The 23,057-nt window shown below is 47.9% G+C and overlaps 1 protein-coding gene across 2 annotated transcripts in view; it reads left to right on the forward strand.

Moving 5' to 3' along the window:
- PPCDC (phosphopantothenoylcysteine decarboxylase) overlaps nt 1-20,039 on the forward strand; it is a 121,845-nt gene extending 101,806 nt beyond the window's left edge. The window contains exons 8-9 of one of the 2 annotated variants that reach the window (XR_014015281.1): nt 5,935-6,092; nt 19,802-20,039. The gene's annotated coding sequence lies outside the window, so the exon portion shown is untranslated. The remainder of the gene's footprint in view (nt 1-5,934; nt 6,093-19,801) is intronic. The other variant, XR_014015282.1, reaches the window with a different exon arrangement.
- The last annotated feature ends 3,018 nt before the right edge of the window (nt 20,040-23,057 follow it).

A 23,057-nucleotide genomic window follows, 5' to 3' on the forward strand; every position in this document is an offset into this window, starting at 1 on the left:
TGAGGCCCAGGGAGGTAGAGTAACTTGCTCAAGGTGAGAGCCAGGACTCACATATGGTTCTTAAGTCATTGTAGCAGACAAGGCATTCTAGTTCAGGACATTCAATTCAGAGCGGCAGCCTCAGGGGCCACCAGGGATCAGGGCAAAACAGCCTGAGGAAGGGAAGCAAACACAGGTGAGGTCTCTGTTTCTTGGAGCCAAGAGCTTCCTTGGAGAGAGTGGGGTGAGCTCTACTTAGTAGAGTCATCTTGGCCCTAGAGGCTAATGGTAACTTGGGGCAGCAAGTCTCTGGTCACCCCAATCCCTGAGAGGAGTGCCCTGGGAGGGGGAAGGGACCACAGGCTGATCAAAGTCAGTGGGCACCAAGTGGCCTCAGCCCTCCCATCTTCCCCCTCGTCCTCCAGGCTCCTGGTGGGAAGGAGCAGAAGTGCCCAGCCCTGCAGATTCAATCAGAGGGAGGAGTGGGGCCAGGCCAGCCTCAGGAGTATTGCTAGGAGCCCCACTCCTCTCTAGCCTCCCTGACCACGAAAGATCAAAAAGTAGGTGGTGGCCCAATTTCTGGAAATCCCCACCCTTTCCCCAAAATAACTGGAATACTCCTCCCACTCATTAGCCTATGAAATTACCCACCCTATAAAAACTGACAACCCCATACCCCAGTGCTGCTCTCACCTTCTGAGATGGCCCACACTCTGTCTGTGGAGTGTGTTTCTCTCTAAATCCACTTCTTACCTGTCACTTTGCCTCTCACTGAATTCTTTCTGTAGTGTGACATCAAGAACCTGAGCTTCATTAAGTCCTGAGACTAGGTGTGTGATCTCAGTTAAAAGAATGTGGGTTTGAGACTTCCCTGGTGGTCCAGTGGTTGAGAATCCATCCTTCCAATGCAGGAGGTGCAGGTTCAGTCCATGGTCGGGGAGCTAAGATCCCAGATCCTGTGTGGTGCAGCCAAAAAAAAAGAAAAAGAACATGAGTTCAAGTCCCAATCTGGGTTTTGGCTTGCTTCAAGTCCAAGCACATGGGTTCAAGTCCCAATCTGAGTTGCATGGTTTCACAATCCCCTCAATCTTATGATTAGTTCCTCTGGCAACCAGCCCAACATCCTTCAGAAATCATCTTATTAGCATAAACTCAGGTGTGGTTGAAAGGGGTTTATGATGAATAACAAAAGACCTTCTCTCACCCCTATGACTCTGGAACTTCCAAGGATTATTGGAGCTCTGTGCAAATAAATGGAGGAAAACCAAATACATATTTCTTATTATATCCCAGTTTTGATGCCAAAAACTTGGCCTCCATGCTGAATCGAATCTTGGAGACAGTTTTGGGTGATGTAGAAAAGGATAACTTCATTGCTTTGCCAGGCAAAGGGGGACACAGCAGGCTTGTGTCCCTCAAAACTGTGTCCCAGCCTAGGAGGATTTGGTGAGGAGTTTTATAGCAATTGTTCAAGGGCAGGTTGCTGATAAGGATTAGAGTGTGCACAGGGTCTGCACTCATTTAATCTGGCCTCAGTTGGTCTCCTAATGAGCTTCTCTGGTTCCTTTAATCTGACCTCAAGTGGTCTCTTGATGAAGTTCTCAAGGTTATTAAACTATGATCTTCTCCAGAATGAAAAATGCTAACATCTTCCATTTGTTCAGGGTTTTAGTTCTGTAAAGAGTTCAAAGAGGTGGGGTGGTGGTGTGATGAATTGGGAGATTGGGATTGACATATATACACTAATATATATAAAATGGATAACTAATAAGAACCTGCTGTATAAAAAAAAATAAAATTCAAAAAAAAATTGAAAGAAAATAATCCAAAAATACAAAGATGGTTGTACAAGAATTAAATTTAGCTTTAAATGATAAAAAAAAAAAGGCACTCAAAGACATTGTTATGTATAACCCTTGAAGCAGAAACAGGACCCTGCCCCAAGGCTGCACTATTGTTTCTTGGCTGTTCCTCCCTTGTCTCTTCATACCCTCTCTTCCCTGATTAGCAACTGTTTGAAAGGCTTCCATGCCCAGGAGCCCCACAGGGTCCTGCTTGGTTTCAGTATCGCAGTAGGAAGCTGTGAAGCTCATAGTGAATACAAGTTTTCCAAAATTCTAACTTTTGCTTGAAAGTTCAAATTTTACTGTAAGCAACAATTAGTGTCCATCATTTTCCATGAAGTGACAGGTTCACTACATTCATTTTCAAGAAAATGTCTGTCAAATTATCAGAGTCTGAATCATCAGTGTTTGTCACTCTTTTTTTCAAGTAAAAATGGTACTCCACGAAAACAGCTAGTTTGGCTGGCAACTCAAAGAATCACACAAGTGCGTTTCCTTGAGACAACCAACATACTTTGGATGTTGAAGTGCTTCATGCATACTTTCCCCTTTCTCACACAGAATATTAAAAAGACAGACATGCACTACTCACAGATTGAGATTTAATAAAATTAATATTTTTTACTGCTCCATCAAGGGCATTCATATTGCAAATACACAGCAATGAAGCCTACAATGACTACCAGTATAGTTTGGTGTGGTGGGGAGGAAAAACTTTTCCTCTACCCTCTTAGGTTCAGAATATGGGGGCCAGAATATGTAAACAAACAAAAGACAGATTTACAGGAGAAAAGCATACAATTTTTATTAATATTTACATGTATGGGAGTTTACAGAAAAGAACTGAACCTCAAAGAAGTTATTAGGGTTGGGGTCTTATATATCATTCTAACAAAGGAAAGGGGGTTTGGGCTTTGAGGAATAGTAAACCATGGGAAAGTGGCTAGGAAATATATGAAGGAACTGATGGAAGATAAGGGTTATTCTAGTAAGGTCTGTCTACATAGACTCATCTTTGTGTTCACTCTTCATCTCCAGTGATGAGTCTCTCCTCCCTTCCTGGTACTGAGGGAAACACCTCCGCAAAGGGAAATCGATGCCCTACTTTTAGGTAGATAAAGCGAGGATAAAGAACTCTTCCTGCATCTGTTGATTCTCAGTTGCCTTCAGGTCACAATAATCCTTATGCCAAAATGGTATACTTTGGGGTGGCATATCCTGATCCCTTCATGTGCCACTGCCTTAATTTGTGCTAAGGTATTAACAGATTTACCCACCATTCTTTTGAGTGATCAGTCAAATGATAACATAATGAAAAGGGTAAATAATGTCTTAGTATTATTGTAGCCAAGCAGGACCCAGTGGGGCCCTCCTGGGCACAAAAGCCTTTCTGCGATCTGCCCCCCACCCTCACTCCTTGTTCCTTATTTGCAGGATAAAGGCTTCAGCCTCCTAGATTTCCCTGAGTTCCAGGGAACAGATTTAAACAGTTGCTAATCAGGGAAGTAAGGGAATGCAGAAACAAAGGAGGAACAATCAAGAAACTATAGTGCAGCTATTAAAGCAGGATCCTGGTTCCTCCTCAAGGAATATACATAACAAAATCTTTGAGTTCTTCTACAGGGACTAAGGCCCCCACCCAGGTGGACGATGGTAACTTCAGGCTGAGCACAAGATTCCTGGAAAACCACCCTGTTACCTCACCAGCAACCAATCGGAAGAACGCCACACCCTGCAGTCCCACCCCCCAATTTTGTCTATAAATACTTCTCCCTGAAAACCATCAGGGACTTCGTGGGGTTCTAAGCACAAGCCACCTGTCCCCCTTGCTTGGCCCTGCAACAAACCTTTCTTGGCTCTTCCAACTTTTTGGTTTGGTTGGCCTCATTGTGTGTCGAGCACACCATCTTGCCTTTGGTAACAGGAGCCCTGTATTTTTATTTGCTTGATCTGGCAACCTTAGGCAAGCCATTACTCTTCAGCACCCCATGCAAGGTAAACCCCTTTTTATACACAATGTCACCTCTGTCTTTGTTAGTCCTTGCCGCCTCCATGGGAAGCTTAAACAGCTTACTGAAATGAATACTTTCAGTCCCCAAACTGCCCAGACCCAGGGGACAGAGGCAAACCATGGGCTGGGATGGATACTAGGGGTAAGGGCAGGTCTCTTCCTGTAAAGGGGTGGGGGGCTCTCCATTTCAGCTTGGTCACAACCTCCTTTTTTCCCTTTTATTTATTTATTTATTTTTGTCTGTGTTGGGTCTTCATTGCCATGCACAGGCTTTCTCTAGTTGTGGCGAGCGGGGGCTACTCTTCATTGCGGTGCGCGGGCTTATTGTGGTGGCTTCTCTTGTTGTGGAGCACAGGCTCTAGGCGTGCGGGCTTCAGTAGTTGTGGCACACAGGCTCAGTAGTTGTGGCTCGTGGGCTCTAGAGCGCAGGCTCAGTAGTTGTGGCACACAGGCTTAGTTACTCCGTGGCATGTGGGATCTTCCCGGACCAGGGATCGAACCTGCATCCCCTGCATTGGCAGGCAGATTCTTATCCACTGCACCACCAGGGAAGCCCACAACCTCCTTTCTTAAGCCACCTCTTCTCCCCACAGTCCCCTCAGTCCTCTCTCTAACCTTCCAGGACTGGTGTCTCTGCAAACTCTCCCCCCATAAGACTGACCACCGCTCCCCACAGAGCACTGAAACCCAGCGCTACCTCCCAGATGGCCCCCTGGGTGTGTATGATTTCCCTGGCAGGCGGGCTCCCCTCTGAGGTTGGGGGTGGTGATGGGTCCTCCCTCCCAGCCCATTGCTCTCCACCAGCCCCAGCTGCTTGCATTTTCTCCCTTTAAGGACCTGAGAGCAAACTCTCCTCCCTGCTGGACTTCTTCCTCCCGAAGATCACAGAGTGGGGGATGCACCCTGTAGCTTGCATGAGGCCCTGATTTTCCTCATTAACCTGACCTTGACCCTTTTCCCTGCTGAGAGTATAGCTCCCACCATATTAAACTGAAGATGCCTTTCCCTCCTGCTGGGCTGCCATTCCCATGTCCTAGAAACTGAAAATGCTTGCTGCTGAACCATCCGATTGAATGGTGCAAATCTGCACCTCCAGCCCAGGGTTCCTCTCTGAGAAGAAGACCACAGAGGGAGAGATTTGGATGAGGCAGCCCCAGCCATGGGCCAGTCCCTAGGAGAGGCTGTGTGAAGTCAGATGCAGCAAACATCTCCTGTTGTTGGGCACTGATCTGGAAAATAGCTGTGATCAAAATCAGAACAGGTTTGCCCCCATAGAGCCAGGGATGGGTATATTCTGGAAGGGGTGATGTGTTCTCCTAAGGAGGTAACGAGAGAGCTGGGACTTGTGTGAACAGGTAGTCACTGTTGCTGGGTGTGGAGGAGTGGGCAGAGGCTTTAGGGCCAGCCCAGCCCGCCATCCCGATTCACAGGGGAGGAGAGAGTGAGGCTGGAAGACAAGTGAGTTGTCCAAGATCACACAGTGACTGAGGCCTAGAACTTAGGGCTTTGGGCTCTCCATCGGGATAGGAGACCTCATGGCCAGGTGGCAGATTCTCCCTCCTTCTGCTCCTGGAGGGGAAAGGGTGGGGTTTCCTGGTGAGTCTTGTGCCAGAAAGAACTCTTGGGACTAATTCAATCATTCCTCCCCTCTGAGGCCTGTACCCTAGCTGCTGCTGTTGGACTCACAAGGTCAGGGAGACTGGCTATGGGGTCCTGGCTGGACACCTTCTGGTTTAAACAGAATGGCTTCCCACAGGTGTGGACACCTAGATCAGAGGAACCTGGGTGACAAAAGACTGCCACCGCCTGTATCATTTGCAGGCCTGCGGCAAGAGAACATACAGAGGCTCCTACCCGTGGCTGACTTCCCTTCTCTTTGGTGGCATGTTGCATATTTCAGAGGTGGCCACCACAATATATCCAAGTACCTTCTTACAATGTACTTTGACACAAGTCCCATTAAGACGTGGAGCCTGTGTGCCCTGCCCTCTCATTTGGGCAGCCTTATGACTGCAGCAGAAACGATGCTATATGATTTCTATAACTGAAAGTTATAGCTTCTGAGATATAAAGTTTCAGCTTCTGCCTGATCCTTTTCAGGACTCTTGCTCTTAGACCCCAGCTGCTATGCCGCAAGGAAGTCCCGGCGCACACCAGCATAGGTGGAGGCGCAGTGCCCACAGCCAGCATCTGACTGCCACCACATAAGAGACCCGAAAACAGAACAGTCCATCTGAGTCCGGTCAAACTCCAGAACCGTAAGAGATAACAATAAAATGATTGTTCCTGTTTCACACCACTAAGTGTCGGGGTGGTTGGAAATACAGGAGTGACTGGAACATATTCTATCACAGCACCATGAGTAGCCTAGGACTCATGTGTGTTGGCACCCCAGAACGTCTGTTCAAACTCTCCCTATGTCCTCTTGCACAACAGCACCATTGGCCAGCCCTCGGGAACATAAGGTGGGCAGAAACCAGCTCAGGTCTGGAAAGTGGGCTGGGGGCCTTGTAGGCAGGGGACCCAGAGTGTAGTCTAGAATGGAGTGTGGGTTCTACTCTTGGTCCCAGTGGAGCAGGGAGGGCAGGACCAGAGTGAGGCCTTCTAAAGCCCAGCACCCAGGCAGCGGCAGTACTGGCTGAGTACTTTATATCTACTGTCTCTTGTTCCTCCCCAAGCCCTGCCCCACTGAGCTCATCGTCTTCGTTGCCCACAAGAACACAGAGGCTCACAGAAAGTCAGTCACAGGGCACAGGCACACCAGCAGCAGCCAAGGTCGCATGGTGGCCTTTGTCATACCACATGGCCCCCAAGGCCCTCCTTGGCTCAAAGACACTTGATTGAGCATTTCTTAGACATACAGTCTACTTACCTTTGTTTAAAAACCAAACAAATCTGTACCCACTTTAGACTAAAACGGGAGGCCCGAGGAGCCTGAAATAGGAGAACCCAGCCTTGACCATGGAGGATGAGGCCGGAACTCAGAGCACTGGAGGCGTCCAGCTGCCATCCATCCAGGAGCCCAGTCCTGTTGGAGGTCACCAAACCAGCTGGTGGAGACTCATTTATCTCTTTAGCTCCCCACCAAAGGATCTCTTTATCAGCCCAGTCTTTAAACCCAATGTCCACCCCAAGGAGTGTCTTTTAAAACCGTTTGGCCTTGAGAAAGGCAGTCTGCCCCTTATCTCTCTGTTTTGTTCTGTGTTGGCTTCCTGGTGGGTTATCAGGGGAGGCTTTGGTTTCTCCGTCTTCTGTTATCTCCCTGCTGGCTTTCAAGGCTGCCCTCTCAGCAGCTCCTGGCCTGAGCTGGTGCCTTACCCTGCAGAGAGTAGAGAACTGGCGGGGCAGGAGCCTTCCAGCCGGTCCTTCCTGAATCCCAACTCCTGGAACTTGTCTGCCCCTCGTCCAGCTGGGCGCTCAGCAAGGCTGGCTGTGTGTCACTTATGGCTTCTCCAGGGACATATGACATCAAGAGGGCAAGCCCCATGGAGCCTAGATTTGGGGAGTTCACAGAGCAGCCACTTTTAGTTTTTTTAGGGAAACCAATGTAGGCTTCTCACTTCACTTTTGTATGTTTATTTATTTGCCAAATACATTACAAAAAGTAACTTCTATTTCTTAAGAAAGGATGAGGAGGATTCCCTGGTGGTCCAGTGGTTAGGACTCTGCACTCTCACTGCCAAGAGGGCCCGGGTTCAATCCCTGGTCGGGGAACTAGGATCCTGCAAGCCATGCAGCATAGCCAAAAAACAAACAGAAAAACATCTCCCAATAATGTCAGATTAAAATGATGGTGTGCCACTCCCAGCCCTATCCTCTGACAAGAAAGGATGCTGGCAGCCTCATATAATCCCTGAGGCCTGGGAAAACCTTGTCTGGGTTGCATCAGCTCCTGGATAGGTATTAAGACCCAGATCTGAGGAAACAAGGCTCTGGGAATTCCACACAGCTGCCAGGTCCTCGTACACACAGGGCTGTTTCATGGCCTGCATAGCACCCTTGCCTGCAATGCACCCCCTTCCCCTCCCCCACACTCACACTCATGCTTCAGACACAGCCCAGGTGTCTCCTCCTCTAAGCAAGGCCTGCACTGTCGGTGTAGGATGTGTGCGGTCACACAGGCCCTGTGCTGAGAAGGGCCCAGTGCTTGGTTTAATGCTCTGCCATCACCATCTCAAAATCTGAGCAAGGGGCCTTGCATTTTCATTTTGCCTGGGGCCATACAGGTTATGTAGCTGGTCCTGCTTCCATAACATTTTTCTGATGTCACCTCTCACCCTAAGCTGAATCTGGGGCCTCCACTGCACTCAGACAGCCCCTCTGCTCACTCCCTGATCACTCTACGCTGAAAGCCCTACTCACTTATCTGTCTCCCCACTAGACTCTGAACCCCCTGAGGGCTGGGGCAGAGTCTATGTGAGCCCCACACCATACTTAGTACATGGCAGGTGCTCAGTAAATGTGTGTTAACATAAATAGTCGAGGGGAAGGCCTGGCCCAGTTCCTTATGTGATTCTGGCTAGAGCTGGGCTTTAACCCACTTCTCCTGCTTTGGGGCCAAGACAATCTTCCCTGCCCTCTCGCTCTCCTGACCAGTGGCCAAAGGCCAAAACCAACCCAGACCAAAGCCAAACATAAATTTGTTTTTCTGACCTAGGACCCAAATTACTGTATTTTGTTTTTTCCCAAAGGTACTCAACATTTTCTAGAAGAGTTAAAGCCAACTAATGCAGACCATCAGAACACCCTCAACTCTCCAGTGCTGGGTGGAATAGAGTCAGAGTAAGGACCACAATACTTCCCAGAGAGGACCAGGACCCCTGCTGGGTCATAAGGGACTCAGACTAGGTCCCAGATATGAGAAACCAGTAAGCTGTGCGTGGGGGGAGTGGCAAGTGCTGAGGCTAGATTTTACAGGAGCAAAAAAACTGAAGGGTATGGCTTCTACCAGTTCTGCCAAATCCACCATGCAATCCCCTTACAGCCTTTCATTCATTCATTCATTCATTCATTCATTCATTCAACCACTCATGCAGGGGATGTCTAGTGAGGAAGACTGACAGATTCCAATCTTTTTAATGCTTAGGTTCCAATCTTCTTTGGAACAAAGCAGAGTCTATAAATAATATGGGGGAAACAAGCCATTGGTCCCCACCTGGCTCTCTGCACTGGACAGAGGTTCCACAGACGCACCTCCTAGGCTTTTGCTGTCTTTAAAGGCAGCCCTCTCCTTGCTCTGGGACCCAGGCCCAAGCCAGTGGTTATCTGAGCATGCAACAGGCAGCACTGTGCTGTGCTCTGAACTTCCCCAACTTCCCCAGGGCCCCTCTCTCCTCCCTTAGCTGAGTTCTCTCACCCAGCTGCTCTAGGACCCTAGTGCAAGCCAGACCCGGAGCCACAAGGTCTCCTCTGCCTGCCCTGGAGGCCTGAGAGGTAGAACTGACCATGCCTCCCCTCAACAAATATTTAAACACCTCTGGATGCCCAGCTCTGGGCTCAGGAGGGTGTATCCAGCCCCAGGAGGGAAGGGATCTGGTCTGCTTTCTAGAATTCTGGTCCCCATTGTGGGCACCCGAGAAAGAGGTGTTGAAGGAATGAATGACCCGGTCTGGGCAGACTAACTTCTGGACAAAGTTGGGGCACAGATGATCAGTGCTTGGCTGGTCAGAGAGGGAAGAAGTCAGGAGTGTGGGGGAGGTGAAAATAAAACGTTTCTATTTTCTAAATTCAAGAAAAGAAAAGACTTCTGGGGCCAAGCCCTAAGCCACTAACAGATCCATTTTAAACCTGGCAGAAGTCACCATCGACAGCCTTACGGCAGTACCCTGAGAGCCAGCCAATCAGTGGTGGTCTCATTCCAGTGAGCACGCTTCTGAGAGCCAGCCAATCAGCAACAGCCTTATTCCCCAGCGCTACCGCTTCTGAAAGGCAACCAATTCCTAAACTTTAAGGTTGAAAGTCAGCCAGTCTGCAAACAGTCTGGCTTCTGAAAGTCAGCCAATTGCTGAACAGAATGCTTTCCATACCCTGTGTAAGATCAGCTCTTGCGTTGCACAGATTTTGTGCTTTCATAGCAAGTACAGTTTTGTTTTTTTCTTTTTGCAAGTAATAAATACAGCTTCATTGTTTCAGATACATATGGGGTGGCCGGGGGAGACTTGCACTCAGAACACGTGTCGCAGTGTGACCAGCAGTTTCTGGGCCTCTGGGCCAATTCTCCATAATCCTGTCCTCTTCCTTCCCCAGTGATGTCTTGAGAACTGGGGAGAGAGAGTGTGTGTATGGGGTATCTTCACAAGATCCTCTATGCGACCCCACAGGTGGGGGAGGAGGGCTCAGCCTAAGGGAGATCCACGGGCAGACACACAGCCCAGCTCTCCCAGGGCTGCTCTGAAAGGGACACTGATGGATGGGGAGATGACATCACATCTGATTGGAATGACATGGTCTGATGGAGAAGGCAGGACACCTAAGAGCAATCAGCAAAACAACTCTGGATCTCCCAAGCCTCACTCAGCCAGGCCCCTCTTCCTGGCCCAGGAGGTACTGAGGAGGGTGGGGAGGGTAAGTCAAGGAGGGCTTCCCAATGGAAGTGACATTCAGGGGACTAGAATGCCTTCCCCAGTCATGCTCACATTACTCGCCAGCACTTCGTGTCAGGGAGACGAAAAGGACAGCACAGCTTCTCCTTTCCATCTTCTCCCAGTCCTGTCCCCCAGTATCCCTCAGGCTAAACCGCTGATGGGGTTGTTACCAAATGCAAGTTCGTGTGCCCGACACACAGAGACCAAACAAACCAAATCAAAATGTCAGAGTTTGAAGCAGAGAAAGATTTATTGCAGAGCCTTGCAAGGAGAAGGGGTGGCTTGTGCTCAAAAAACCCCTGAACTCCCGAAGGGTTTCAGCAAAGCACTTTTAAAGACCAGGAGAGGGAAGGGCATGCCGGGGTATGTGATCAGCTCATGAACAATTCTCTGGTTGATGTTGAGGTAACAGAGTGGTTAACATTATCAGTCCTTAGGCACCAGTAGGTCTGGGGGTGCCATGCTCAGGATCATCAAGTAGTTAATTTCTTCCTTTTAGCAGTGGTTTTTAGCATCTGAAAGACTCAGGAAATATGCATGAGATACTATTATCTGGGTACTTCAGAGAGAAGCTACAGCAGAGGATATGGGGGAGGGGGTCTATCCTGGGAAGGCCACAGAGGGTCCTGCTTGGTTACAGGGTGAGCCCAAGGCAGGACCCCAAGGAGGAGAGCTTCTTTGAGCTTCTTGGAAGAGGCGCCTGGGATGGCCTGAAGGAGGTCTGGCTGAGGCACTCTGAGTGGCTGGTACGATAAGCAGAATCAGCCTCTGAGAAGATTCTGTGTCCCCTGTCTGCTTTGCCCCACTCTTCTCCTCCCCACAAACACCTGTCTCTGCACCTCCCCATCACTGAGTAAATAAAATACTTTAAGGTGTCTTTTTCATTCACCGGAATAGACCTAAAGTGGCAATCGACTATCTCAATAAGTTGTGCTTTACTAAGTCCTGGTCTGGTTGGGAGTTTGAAGTGATTTTGGACCTCCCCTTGCGCAATGGGTGCAGCATCCACCCAGGTGCCCTCCCTTCAGACTGCCTACTGGTGCTCCTTCCTTCAGCCTCCCACCCTCACCCCCATGCAAACCTCCAAAAGGCTGATTTGCATAACATTTTGCCTGTGTTTGCATGGTGGCTCCTCTCCTTTTGGAGCCAGCCTGGAACTCCTGGGTTCTGGCTGCAAGGAGCTCTGTTCCTTCATGTCTGCCTGCCTGCAGAAAGACCCGGTTCCTCAATTCTTCTCCCCTGATGTTAACCTGGGGCTAAAGTAAGGCCAGCAAAGTGCCTACACCAAAAAAAATAATAATAATAAAAAAATAAAGAGGGCTTCCCTGGTGGCGCAGTGGTTGAGAATCTGCCTGCTAATGCAGGGGACACGGGTTCGAGCCCTGGTCTGGGAAGATCCCACATGCCGCAAAGCAACTAGGCCCGTGAGCCACAACTACTGAGCCTGCGTGTCTGGAGCCTGTGCTCTGCAACAAGAGAGGCCGTGATAGTGAGAAGCCCGCACACCACGATGAAGAGTGGCCCCCGCTTGCCACAACTAGGGAAAGCCCTCGCACAGAAACGAAGACGCAACACAGCAAAAATAAATAAATAAATTAATTAATAAAAACTCCTACCTCCAACATCAAAAAAAAAAAAAAATTGACAATGCAAGGGACCGCCGCCCATAACAAAGAATTAAAAAAATAAATAAATAAAATAAAATAAAAAAAAATAAAAATAAAGAGATACTCTTTTGAGGGGGGGAGGTGGGCACCACACCACATGCCTTGCCAGGTCTTAGTTCCCCGACCAGGAATAGAAACCGGCCCCCGGCAGTGGAAACACCTAGCCCTAACCACTGGACCGCCAGGGAATTCCCCCCCCCCCTTTTTTTTTTTTTTTTTTTTTGCGGTACGCGGGCCTCTCACTGCTGTGGCCTCTCCCGCTGTGGAGCACAGGCTCTGGACGCACAGGGTCAGCAGTCACAGCTCACAGGCCCAGCCACTCTACGGCATGTGGGATCCTCCCATACCGGGGCACGAACCCGTGTCCCCCGCATCGGCAGGCGGACCCTCAACCACTGCGCCACCAGGGAAGCCCCCCTTTTTTTTTAAATTGAGGTATAGTTGATTTACAATGTTGTGCTAGTTTCTGCTGTACAGCAAAGTGACTCAGTTATACACACATAGACATAATTTTTTTTAATATTCTTTTCCATTATGGTTTGTCCCAGGAGATTGTCTATAGTTCCCTATGCTATACAGTAGGACCTTGCTGTTTATCCATTCTAAATGTAATTGTTTGTATCTAGTAACCCCAAACTCCCAGTCCATCCCTCCCCCTCCCCTCCCCTCCCCCTTGGCAACCACAAGTCTGTTCTCTATGTCTGTGAGTCTGCTTCTGTTTTGTAGATAGGTTCATTTGTGCCATATTTTAGATCTGAGATTCCACATATAAGTAATAACATATGGTATTCGTCTTTCTCTTTCTGACTTACTTCACTTAGTATGATAATCTCTAGTTGCATCCATGTTGCTGCAAATGGCATTATTTCATTCTTTTTTATGGCTGAGTAGTATTTCATTGTATATATGTACCACATCTTCTTTATCCATTCATCTGTAGATGGACCTTTAGGTTATTTCCACGTCCTGGCTATTGTAAATAGTGCTGCTATGCACATAGGGATGCATGTATCTTTTTGAATTATAGTTTCGTCCAGGTATATGCCCAGGAGTGGGATTGCTGGATAACATGGTAGTTGTATTTTTAGTTTTCTGAGGGACCTCCATACTGTTTTCTATAGTGGCTGTACCAACTTACATCCCCACCAACAGTGTAGGAGGGTTCCCTTTTCTCCACACCCTCTCCAGCAGCTGTTATTTGTAGATGTTTTAATGATGGCCATTCTGACTGGTGTGAGGTGGTACCTCATTGTAGTTTTGATTTGCATTTCTCTAATAATTAGTGATGTTGTGCATCTTTTCATGTGCCTACTGGCCATCTGTATGTCTTCTTTGGAGAAATGTCTATTAAGGTCTTCTGCCCATTTTTCAATTGGGTTGTTTGTTTTTGTTGTTGTTGAGTTGTATGATCTGTTTGTATATTTTGGAGATTAAGCCCTTGTCGGTTGCATCATTTGCAAATATTTTCTCCTGTTCCGTAGGTTGTCTTTTCACTTTTTTAATGGTTTCCTTCACTGTGCAAAAGCTTGTAAGTTTGATTAGGTCCCATTTGTTTATTTTTGTTTTTATTTCTATTGCCTGGGAGACTGACCTAAGAAAACATTGGTACAATTTATGTCAGAGACTGTTTTGAAGAGACACTCACTCTTACGTGCTGACCCTGCACTTTCAGGACGCTGAGGGTGAGAGCCTCCTAAACTTTTGCCCCCTAGATGCCTCACTTGACTTACTGGAGCCTCTGCTGGGAGTGTTCAGGCCCCTGGGGTCTGAAATCAAATCTTATCAAATATGCCCTAAAAGCTGTTAATCCTGAGTCTGTCATTGAGCTGACCTAGGCACCCCCTTCCCTGGCCCCTGACCCCTCTTGGAGGGGAAGCTAGAAGAGGTAAGAAGGGGTCTGAGGTAGGTGGGATTGTGAGATCAATGTCAGGATCAAGAATCAGAGGGGAACACCCCCCCCGCCCCCCCACCCCAGGAACTGAAACCACATTGAAGGAATCTTGGAGTGACATGCCCTCAGAGGCAACCAAGCAGGCCAGACAGTGATTGGGACTAAATGCTGATGTGAAAACCAGAACCCTGAGCTGAACTTGACCCCTGCACAGCCTATCCTGGGGATTACCTGGCCCTTCCCAGAGAGGTCTGAAAGGCTCTGGGGAAGGCCGGGCTGAAGCATGAGGTTTAAACTCCGGGTCTCCAGGTCTCTGATAGGAATTAGCTGTGAAAGAGGACTGTTGTGAGACCAGGAGAGACAAGGCAGTAAAAGATCCACCTGTGTTGTGGAGGACCTGGGGAGGGGCGTGCATTGTCAGTGGGTGTGGGCGTGTGCCCCCATCTCCATGCTTAGGCCTCAGTACCTGCTCAGGCACTGGGCGACCTTCCCCCTCTCTCGGCCCTGCCTGTTCCTTACTCTGCAGAGAGCTTTATCCTGCCTGACCCCTTGGGCATCCCTCCTGCTTTCAAAGCTCATCCAGAGCCTGGAACCCCATAGTGCCTGGGTCACTGTTTGTGGCCTCAGGAAGTGTTTTCTTGGGAATTCCCTGGTGGTCCAGTGGTTAGGACTTGGTGCTTTCACTGCTGTGGCCCAGGTTCAATCCCTGGTCGGGGAACTAAAATCCTGCAAGCCGTGTGGCGTGGCCAAAAAAAAGAGAAGTGTTTCCTTAAGTCTAGCTGGAGGAGAGTGTGCCCCAGCTCACTGGCCTCTTCTAGCAGTTGGGTGGCAGTGGTCCACAAGCCCACGTGGGCAGGATGGGGGGTAAATCAAGTGCAGGGTGAGCGCCCTCCTGTGTCTGGGGAGGTGCCGAGCCAGGGCTGGGTGTGTGTGTGTGTGTGTGTGTGCATGTGGAGGTGCTCCTGCATTATTCCAGGCTGGGTCTTCTGCATTCCCTGCGTGTCTGAGAGGCCTGAGCTCACTGGACAAACACAACCCTGGCAGGTGGCACATAGGCCATTGTTTTCAGGAGGTATTTCCTCACTTCCTTTCGGGAAAGGTGAAAGCGAGAAAGAGTTGACTAATGGTTCTGAGCCTCACCTCCCCAAGTGTGAAGTGATCCCAAACTCCTCGCCTCCCATATTTCTCCTCCCACCTCCCCCAGGGCTGGGGAACCCAGGAGGCTCCTGGCACTTATGAGACCTCTGATAGGCAGGCCTCTAGCCTTGGCTTGCAACCCTCTAGTGTCTTATGCCCCCCCAGAGAGTATGAGGTGATAAAAAACAGAGCAGACTTTGAGACTGGCCGAGAAGTGGTGGCGTGGGGAGGCTGGAGGGAACTGATCATAAATCAGAACTTGTGGGGCACACCCCACACCACTGGCAGGTTTGACAGTGAGGGGAAGCAGAATATGCCACCCCAGAAGGTGTCAATTTCGCATGTGGATTATTTTGAACTGAAGACAGTGGGGTCCCCGGAGGGCTCAGGAAGAGCTTTTTACTTCCTCCCTAACTGCCTAAAAGAATTTAGAGGGGCCTGTACCAGGAAGGATAACTTTTCACATCAGGAAGACTTATCTTCAGGGCATGACGAACATTTGTTTATCAAACATCTGCTCTTTTCATTGCCTTGTGAATTGTCTTCCTCCCCTTCGAAGCCCCGAACCCTACACCCTTCTCCTTAGCTCAGGATGGTGTATAAGCCTCAATTACTCCTGTCTGCCCTTGGGAGTCTCATATTTTTATGGGGCTCCCACATGTATGAAATTTGTTTTTCTCCTATTAATCTGTCCTCTGTCAATTTAATTATTAATCCAGCCGAAGAACCTAGAAGGGAAAAAGGGAAAAGTGTCTGGGGCCTACAGCAGTGTCTGGGGCCAGGCCAGCTAATGGGGTGAGTTCCAGAGAGAGAAGTTCCAGCTCAAAAAGAAGAAACTTTTCCCAGCAGAGCTAGTGATGCTGAAAACTTGACCTCTGTGCACCAGTGCTGAATCAAATCTCGGAGATAGAGTTTTGGGTGACGTAGAAAAGAATAGCTTTATTGCTTTGCCAGGCAGAGGGGGACACAGTGGGCTCTGTGCCCTCAAAAACCGTGTGTCCCGGGCTTCCCTGGTGGCGCAGTGGTTGAGAGTCCGCCTGCTGATGCTGGGGACACGGATTCGTGCCCCAGTCTGGGAAGATCCCACATGCCGCGGAGCGGCTGGGCCCATGAGCCATGGCCGCTGAGCCTGCGCTCCACAACGGGAGAGGCCACAGCAGTGAGAGGCCCTCGTACCGCAAAAAAAAAAAAAAAAAAGTGTGTCCCAATCTGGGAGGATTTGGTGAGGAGTTTTATAGCAATGGTTCAAGGGCGGGATTGCTAGTAAGGATTAGGGTGTGTGTAGGGTCTGTACTCCTTTAATCTGGCCTCAGGTAGTCCCTTGATGAGCTCTTCTGGAATGAAGAATGCTAACATCTTCCATTTGTTGGGGGTTTTAGCTCTGTAAAGAGCTCAAAGATGTTGTTATGTGTATCCCTTGAGGCAGAACCAGGACCCTTCCCCAAGGCTGCACTATTGTTTCTTGGCTCCTCCACCCTTGTCACTGCATCCCCTTCCTTCCCTGATTAGCAACTGTCTGAAAGGCTTCCATGCCCTGGAGCCCCACAGGGACCTGCACAGTTTCACTAGGGGCTGTGATCACGATTTCGGGGAACTAATGAGCTTTCTGTCACTGGAGGAGTACAAGTAGACAGTGGGCGTTAGCAGGGCTGTGATGGCTTCCAGAAGGGCCCCCAGAGGGGCCCCAGGTGATGGGATGAGACTCTTCTCTGGGAGCATGGCCAAGAAGGGTGTCTCTTCCCCAAATCCACTGGGCTGTCTGAGCAAAGGCTGGGGGCTGGAGGGTTGGTCATTGCCTGAATATCCCACTCTCAGGATGGGCCTCTCCTGGGGGCATCAGTAGCTGGCCCTTAGCTTCCTCACCCAGCTCTGTTTCTGTCCCAGCTCCTGTCACCTGACTCAACTCATTCTCACAGCCAGGTGAAAGCAGGACTGGCGTCCAAAGGTCATCTCTGCCCAGCATCAGACCAAAGCACCACAGTCCCCTCAGGTTCTTCAGGGCTGGGCCTTACCTCCCTCTAGTGCCTCTGGGACCCAGGTGAGTGATGGGTTTCCCTTCTCAAGGCCCAGACCTGCTTGCTGCTCAGGTGAAGCGCCTGGGGTGGAACCAATAGACCTTGCCCCTCCCGTGCTGCTCACCTCTCCCAGGGAGAACTGCTTCACAACCAGGCACAGGAAGGGTGAGGCTGTGTCATGGATGGGCACCGATAGGGAATGGAGTTCAGTGACACTGCACAGGGGAGGTGGTGGGGGCCAGAAGGGATCTTCCTGAGCCCTGGGATTCTATAAGTGGGGCTGCTCTGGGTGTGAGAGGCAGGGGCCTATTCAGATGAGATGCAAATCAACGCTGCGGTGCCCCAGCCCATCCCAGGGCCTTTCTTCACCTTCCTCCTGCCTAACTGTTGCAGGGAAGCTGAGCTGGGGCTGAGCAGTCACCAAGGGGGCTGGCAGCTGGGTCAGGCTCCTGCCCTCAGCTTCACGCCGGGAGAGGTTCTTTCCCTCTTGCAGCCTCAGTTTGCCCACTTGAATTATGTCTAAGAGCTTGTTTCAAGTGAACTGAGGTCTAGGAGGCTGTTCAGCCAGGACTGGGTTGGGGTGGAGTAGGGGATGGGGAGGTCTTAGAGGCCAGAGAAAGTAGGAAGTCATCTTGGCCTTGGGGCCTAACATCCCAGCAATGTGGCCAGCCAACTTCTGGCTCAAGGGTGAGAGGCGATGAGCCTGAGGGTGGTCATGAGGGTGGGGACAGCTTGTGCTATTGATATGCAAAGGTCAGGATGGTGGAAGCTGAATACTCCAAGTGTAGGCAATAAGGCGGGGAGGGGGATGTATGCAGAGAACTTTAAAACAGTAACAGAATAAAGTCTATCTGCCTTTTATTCTCCCATGTACTGGCAGTTCTAAACCCTGTCAGTGGCAAAATGCTCCCCTCTGAAAGTCTTTTATTGGTTGATGTTCTAAACAATTATTCCAATTACTGTAATTTTTATAATAAATAAAATAAGCTTCAAATTACCACTTTTACTGCATATTCATTAATAAACGTTGTGTTCTACAGGAAAGCTCACTCAGAGAATTCCCTGTTACACACAGGCCAGCCAAGCTCCAAGCACAGTTTCATTTGTCATTCCTAACCAGGCCGCCCCATCTCCAGTCCCTGCAGCACAAATTCCCGCATTTAAACAGTGGATTCTAAATAAGCAAGGACAGCACAGTGATTGTAAAGACAAAGAAACAGAACTTGAGGGTTCTGTTTCAATTCTGCCACTCTGTGTGACAGCTTGGAGGTTTTATTTGTGAAATTAGAGCCAAGTAGGAGGTGTAATATTTTTGTTTGATAAATGCAAACTTTACTTCATTATGGAATGTATTCATTTCATTTCACGATCTTTACAGTGTAATCACTTAGAGGAGGGAAGTGTTAAAGAACGGTCCACCATGAGTCACGTGTGCTCAGTACGCTGCTGGCTTGTGCAGCTCTGCAGAGGGGGACCAGGCAAGTTCCCTACCCTGGGGGACCTTGACGTCATGGGACGGGCAGGGAAAAGGGTCAGTCTCCCTCATAGAGGAATGGCCTGGGGACTTTTGCAGCCCAGCAGTAGTGCCCCCTCCCCCCATCCCAGCTTTATGCACCTGTGGATGAAGTTCCCTAGTGTAGCCTACAGCCACCCCATTGCCCCAGGTCGGAGGCGTGGGGGATGGAATGGCTCCAGCTTAGCCCTGAGCAAGCTCTGATAAGGAGCAGAGGCCATAAGTGCCCCAACCTCAGCCAGGGAGAAGAGTCTGGAAGGTGTCCTGAAAACCGACAGGTGCCCTCCAGCCTAGGCCTGCATCTCCAAAATCTACCACTGTGTCCTAAGGATTATTTTGAGCTGAAGATATTTGAGAATCAACAGATGCAGGAGGAGGCCTTTCTCTAAACTTCCCCTTATCTGCCTAAAAGCAGAGCCTCCCAAAAGAATTCACATGTCATAAATTCCCTCCTGGGAGTTTCACAACCAGAGGAGACAGACTCCAGTCACCTGAGACCCGGATAAGAATTCACCTGAACAGACCTTATCACAACACCTCTCACATCTCCCAGCTTTTCTCCTAAGGGCCCACTTATCTTTCCTAAAAGCTGTTTGTTTTCCCATAAATGCCCTTTCTCCTCTTTCCCTATTAAGATGGTATATAATATCTGATAAGGGGTTAATATCCAAAATATACAAAGAACTCATACAACCCAAAGCAAATGGAAAATACCAAACAGTCCAATTTAAAAATGGGCAGAAGAACTGAATAGACATTTTCCCAGAAAAGACATACAAATGGCCAAAAGGTACATGAGAAGGTGCTTGGACATCACTGATCTTCAGGGAAATGCAAATCCAAATCACAATGAGATATCACCTCACAGTTGTTAGAAGGGCTGTCATCAAAAAGACAAGAAATAACAAGTGGTAGTGAGGATGTGGAGGAAAGGGAGCCCCTGTACACTGTTCTTGGGAATGTAAATTGGTGGAAAACAGTCTAGAGATTCCTCACAAAATTAAAAGCAAAACTACCCTAAGATCCGGCAATTCCACTTCTTGGCATATATCCAAAGGAAATGAAAGTGAGATTTTTAAGAGATAGCTGTAGCCCCATGTTCACTGCAGTGTTAGTCACAATAGCCAAGACATGGAAATAACCTAAGTGTCTATCAACAGATGAATGGATGAAGAAGATGTGGTATATGTGTATACACACCATGGAATATAATTCAGCTATGAGACAAGAAAATCCTGCCATTTGTGACAGCAAGGACGGACCTCGAGGACATTATGCTTAAATGGAAGAGATGGCGAAAGGAAAATACTATACGATATCGCTTATGCGTGGAATCTAAAAAAGTTGCACCCATAGAAACAGAGTGGAGTGGTGGTTGCCAGGGCCTGGGAGGGTGGAGGAAATGGGCAGATGATGGTCAAAGCGTACAAACTTCCCTGTATAAGATGAATAAGTTATGGGGAGTCTACTGTAGAGCATGATGATTATAGTTAATAATGCTGTGTTACATACTGAAAAGTTGCTAGGAGAGTAGATCTTAAATATTCTCACCACAAAAAAAGAAATGGTAGTTGTGTGACGTAATGGAGGTGTTAGCTAATGCTGCGTGGTAATCATTTTCAATGTATGTGTATCAAATCAACACATTGTACACCTTAAACTTATACAGTGTTATGTCAATTATATCTCAATAAAGTCAGGAAACAAAATAAGATGGTATATAAGCCCCAATTTCTAACTGCTTCTTTGAGCCACATTTTCTGTGAGCTCCTTTGTGAATGAACTTTTACCTTTTCTTGTGTTAACCTGTCTTTTGTTAGTTTAACTCACAGGTCCCCAGTCACTGAATCTAAATGGGCAGAGGAAAAGTTTGTCCTCCCCACCGTGATTATAATAAAAATAATACTAAAAATAAAAATATATTGAGTGTGTACTGTGTGCCAGCCCTATTATAAAGCTTTATATGTGTTATCTAATTTAATCTTCCTCCCAGTAACCTTTTGAGGTGAGTGCTGCTGTTAGTCCCACTTTATAAATGCAAAAATTGAGGTTAATCTGCCTAAGGCCCAGAGAATAAGTGGTGAAGTTGGGATTTGAACCTAGTCATACCCCCGGAGCTCAAGCCTATGAACGGGGGCTAAGCCACAGGTGCTGGGAGTCCCACTTCTGGCTCCGCCTCCACTGGCCTGTTTCCCTGTCTTCACAGCAGATTGGTAAGGTCTCTCCTAGCTCTGACAGTCCTCAATCACAAGACATGGGCTGTCAAGAAGGAGACCAGCTTGAGTGTGACCTGTCTACATGGTTAGCAGAGGGAATGTCATGCGACAGAAAGCCAATGGCTGCAGAGGGAGGGCTTCTGGGCTGAGTGTTCCACCCATCTCTGCCACTGCCTTGCTGTGGACCTTTGGGCCAGTTGCTTGCTCTCTCTGAGTCTCAGTGCCTTCATCTCTCATCTACCTGATCCTCAGTCTAGAGGATCCAAGGAGAGGGTGTAAACTGTATAGAGTATACTCAAAATGTGGACTATATGACTTCATGAATTATGACTCCCAAGTTCCAGTGATATGGTGATCACAACATCTTATCAGCATCAACATATGAGGGCTGCCTAATCTGCATATCTATCAGACCTACAGCCAAATGTGAAGGGATTGCAGAACCAGCATATATTCGCTAAACCTGTCAAGAGCCACACCTAAAAGCTTAGTTAATTTGCACATAGCCAATCCAGTAAACAAATGAATGGCAGTGCCCTGAGGGGAACTGTGGTATGATAAAAATACTATGTATTATATATGATATTTATACTATAACATATAATATTATAGAATATATTTTATATGTGAAATAATATTCTATATATAATATACATGTAATATATCTCTAAATTATATATTTATTATTTAAATATATTTTTATATAAATGTACATGTAAATTTAAATATATCTATATATTTGTTTATTCCTGGCATAGAGCTCCTAAAACCCTTGTAATTTCCTGAGTGATAGGAATGTCTTTTATTATTCATAACAAGCTACTTTGACTTTACCTGAATTCAGGTTAATGCGGTGACTCAGTGTGGGGCCTCTAGATAATTTCCGGATGGGGACTGGTCACCAGAAAGACCAAATATGTGATTAGAAAATGGGAATTTTCCACTCCACCCACCTCATTCGACCTCCAGGAAGGGGAAGGGGCCCTGGTGATTGGATTATAAAAACTCTTACCCAGTGAGGTTCAGAGGACTTCCAAGTTGGTAAATACATCAAGGTGTGGCAGGGTGACAACCCTGGAGAGGGCATGGAAGCTCTCATCTCACCACCACCACCACCACCCACCCCGCCCCACCCCACCCCATACCTTGCTCTATACGTCTCTTCCATTTGGTTTATTTGATCCTTTAAAATAAACCTTAGTTCTGTAGGTCATTCTAGCAAATTATTGAACTTGGGAGAGAGGAGTTGTGGAAACTCCTGAATTTGTAGTCAGCCCAGCAGAAGTATGGGTACCCCCAGACACCCCATTTGCAACTGGCATCTCAAGTAAGTTAATCTTACAGAACTAAGCCCTTCAACTTGTAGGATCTGACACTAACTCCAGGTAAATAGTGTCAGAATTGCATTAAATTGTTGGGCGCCCGGTTGGCATTGGAGAATTTGTTGTTGGTGTGGAAAAAACTCCATAGGAACCAATTACAAAAAGAGAGTTCCCCACTGCAGAGTATAAGGACCCAGAGCTTTCTTACCCCCTTGCTCTATTTATCAGCAATATACAAGAAAATTCTGAAATAAAAGGCAAATCTCTGGCAGGAGACTCTGCGTATTGCTGTGAAGAGCTTCCAATGAGATCTGATGCAGAATAACATTCTAGGCAGCCACCAGTCTTGGTGAGAGAGCACCTGTAACAGCAAGTGGATCATCACAGGCATCCACCTGGAGCTTAAGGTACTGTGGTCTTTCTACTCTTGCTCAAAGAAATGTGTATGTGTGGTGTACATATTCATAGAGACTTTTATCTGAATAGATGGAATAATTCTATATGGGGATCTTTTATGTTGAATAATCCTATAATAAATACAAATAATTTGGTAATGCTGCCCGTCTTATCCTGGGTCCTCTGAAAAACAGAGCTTGATGCAAGGATTAAGATGCTAATACTTTATTTGGGAGGTGCAAGCCCAGGGTAGCAAGGGTGAAGAAAAGAGAAATAAAGCTGGGAAAGGTGGAATAAAGCAGATTGTTAGGGGAATCTGAGCAAGCACCCAAGATTTGTACCCCCAGATACTATTCTGTTTGGATTCCAAAGTTACTTTGAAGCCAGTGGAATTAGTGTAATACATTCATGGCAGATTGACACAGTTTCTCCATCTGTGAAATGAGAGCGCTTGCTGAGGATGACCTTTCCCCTACAGGCCT

Source organism: Mesoplodon bidens (assembly GCF_964165515.1).
Source record: "Mesoplodon bidens genome assembly, chromosome: 3".
Classification (NCBI taxonomy): domain Eukaryota; kingdom Metazoa; phylum Chordata; class Mammalia; order Artiodactyla; family Ziphiidae; genus Mesoplodon; species Mesoplodon bidens.